Raw genomic sequence first — 3,640 nt, forward strand, 5'->3', positions numbered from 1 at the left:
AGACATATATATATATATATATATATATATATATATATATATATATATATATATATATATATATATATAAAACATAAAAAAAAATACCACATCAGGTCTGAAAAAAAATCTGTGAAACATTTTTGGTATTAGTAGGCTATATATACTATAAATTTTAAAAAATCATATATATATTTATAATGTATATATATTTTTTAAATATTAATCAAGATTAACACAAGTGACTAAATAAATAATGCATATAGAATATCAAAAAGGTATGGAGGGCCAAATTACTCAAAGTTAAATAAATGTTGAAATATATAAATAAATCGTTAAATACATAATTAAATACATAAATGAATGCATAATTGCATACAAATGTATTTATTTATTATTCATTCCTTAATTCAGAAAACCACGGTCTGCTGCTGCATCAAGAAATGCAACTTGAAACTCTGAAGCTATACATCACTTCTGTGCAGTGCTGCTTTGTCCCAGTCTGGTTCTCTGGGCCAGAGCTCATCTCAGATAGTCAAAAAATTTGTGCTGTGCTCAGATGAGTCCACATTTCAACTTGTTTCCAGGAAAAATTTCAAGTTCTCAGTCCAAAAGACCAAAGGGACCATCCAGACTTTCATCAGCGACAGAAGCAAAAGCAAATGTCTGTCATGGTATGGGGGTTCAGCAGAACAGCATGGGTGACTGGCATATGTGAGAAGGTACTATTGACATGGAGGCATATACTGGGATTGTACAGAGACATATACTGCCATCAAGATGATGTCTTTCACGGGAAGTCCATGGTTATTAGATCAAGACAATGCCAGTTCTCATTCTGCATGTACTACAACAGCATGGTTTCGTAGACTCAGAGTGAATGTGCTAGACTGGCCAGCAGATCTGACTCCTATTGAAAATGTATGGCTCATCATGAAAAGGAGAATCAGACAACAATCACAGACTGCTGAGCATCTGAAGTCTTGTATCAAGCGAGACTGGACAAAAAGTTTGCTTGCAGAACTTTAACAATTAGTATCCTTAGTTCCCAAACAATGAAACACTGTAATTAAAAGGACCGTTGATGTGACACAGTGTTAAACGTGCCTCTTTCCCAACTTTTTTGGGAGTGCTTTGCAGCTATCAAAATCAAGATTTGTTCATATTTACAAAATACATTTATGTTGGTCAGTGAAAACTTTGGAAATCTTTTCTTTGTACTTTTGTCGATTAAATAAAAGTTAAAGAGTGAACAAATCACAGATTATTGATTTTATTGCATTTTACAAAATGTCCCAACTTCTCTGGAATTGGGGTTGTATTTAATGATTTATTTATATATTCAAACATTTATTTAATGATTTAATTTTGAGTAATTTGGCCCTCCATACCTTTTTGATATTCTATATGTATTATGTATTTAGTTACTTGTGTTCATCTTGATTAATATAAAAATATATATATTTTATAAATATATAATATATTATTTTTTTAATTGATAGTATATATAGCCTACTAATACCAAAAATGTTTCACCGATTTTTTAAATAATAACTAACATAAAAAAAGAACATAATATTTATTTATATGTACATAATGCAGTACAAAATGATTGCTTTTTAGTTTCATTATGAATGATGATGCCAGAAAGCTCAGTATGGGGATGAATGACTCCTTCCAAAACAGCATGCCACAATTGCATATATTGTATCATGTGGGGTCATAAGGTAAGCCAGTCATTCTCTCTCTGTTTTAGAAGCAGCTTCATCACACCCCTATTAGGATTCATGACGCTCAGTGTGAGCAGTACTCAATGTCCCACTGACAGCTTCCTGTCTATTTTAACAGCCGTGTTCAGACATGCCATTGACATTCATAGCAGCTCTTTGCCTCCGTCATGAATTTTCCATCCTGACCCTGAGAGTGTTTAAAGGTGTCAGGAACAGCACCAAACGCTGACTTGAATGTAACTTTGTTGTTATTTTCAAACTTGGGTCCACCATTAACAAACCGTTGGGGGGAAAGGAAAAGCGCACAAAAATACAATAAAGCTTGTGATATTGATTCTGAGTTACTTGGACCAGTGAGAAATATAAAAAATAATTTTGTCATCATCATTAGGAGTGAGTTTTGTTCCATTGGTAACTTCCTATTTAGTACATTCTTCCATTAAAAAGAGGCAGCAATTGCAGAAACAAACTGTTCAAGATGAATAATCCATCTGATATAGCCTATCTGGATTCCTTCTACTTCCCAGCAGCCTGACCAAAACCTTCTGTGATGTAACACTCTCTTAGTCAAGCACCACCATCGTCCGCAGGAAGTACATTACACTGTAATGTACATGTCATTTCTTTCTGATGACTGTACAGTACATGTTCCACACACTGTCATCGTTTCCTCCTCACGAAACCAGTACATCCAGCAGTCATATATTACTACAGAAAAGTAATGACTGTGTGAAAGCAATATCTGTACAGGCTATACCTTGTATCTGTTTCTGTGTAACACTTATTGTAAACATTCATCAGTGCATGGTATTCCAAAGAAAACAGGACTTCCGTGGGATGTTTGATAACCAGCATAAGGCAGATACCTATTTAAGCATTGTTTTAGTAAATTCATACTAATCTGGGTTATTCTACTTATGAAACATCCAAACAAGCAAATCCTGATGGATGAAAGTCAAGTCTCGCCCAGTCGCCCTACATAAACAATACAACAGCAGAACCGAAATGAGTCAGTCAGCCCACTGAGGAGGAAGAGCACAGGTGAGCGTGATTTCACCAAGTACATGTTCCTGGATCAACATCCTTGTTGATCCTGGAACAACATTCCTATCAACCAATCAGAATTGAGGGATAACTTTTCAGGAAAGATCTGTTTTAGGCTTACAGGCAGGGTTAGGTGCTTCTACACCCTTGTTAATCAGCTATCATTTCACACTGTTTTAAGAATAAATTATGTGTATGGTTTGGTTTAGGGGTAGGGATTGGGTAAAGTCTATTTTTTGGACAGTTATGTTGATCCAGGACATGTCTATACTTGGCAAATAGGACTGATTTGTTTTCAATTAGATTTTGCTTCCATCTTGTGGTCATTGGCAATACAGTTCTCATTTTAATATGAAGAAAATACATTCTTTTACGTTCCACTTCCACATACCCTTACGAAAAAGAAGTTTATTCAAGTGTGCTATTAGTATACTTCTTTTAAACTAAAAATAGGAAATATACTTTTAGTCTACTTTTTATGTACTTCTCAGAAATGGGCTTTATGTACTTCTCAGAAATATACTTAAAATGACATTTAAGTATACTTGACATACTTTAAGTATACTTGACTTATATTTAAAAAGTCTAAATATATTTGAGCTATACTTGTGTTCCTAGAATCCGTGTTTTCATTGTTATACGGTAGAGGGGCGCTAGTACACATCTTCTGTACAGAATTTCCAAAAAACACAAGTGAAGAAGAAACCGAAACAACAGATGCTTCCACATGTCATCTAACACGATCATCAGACATAAAACGGTATCAAAACTATGTAACATTATGGAATAAAATGTCGACCAATGAAGAGGTAATACTGACTGTCAAGCTTTGGGGTGTTGATCGACTCTATCTACGTTTTGATTATCATTCTGAATCCAATTCATAG

The sequence above is a fragment of the Sinocyclocheilus grahami genome, unplaced genomic scaffold (genome assembly GCF_001515645.1).
Source record: "Sinocyclocheilus grahami isolate Dianchi unplaced genomic scaffold, SAMN03320097.WGS_v1.1 scaffold58.1, whole genome shotgun sequence".
Classification (NCBI taxonomy): domain Eukaryota; kingdom Metazoa; phylum Chordata; class Actinopteri; order Cypriniformes; family Cyprinidae; genus Sinocyclocheilus; species Sinocyclocheilus grahami.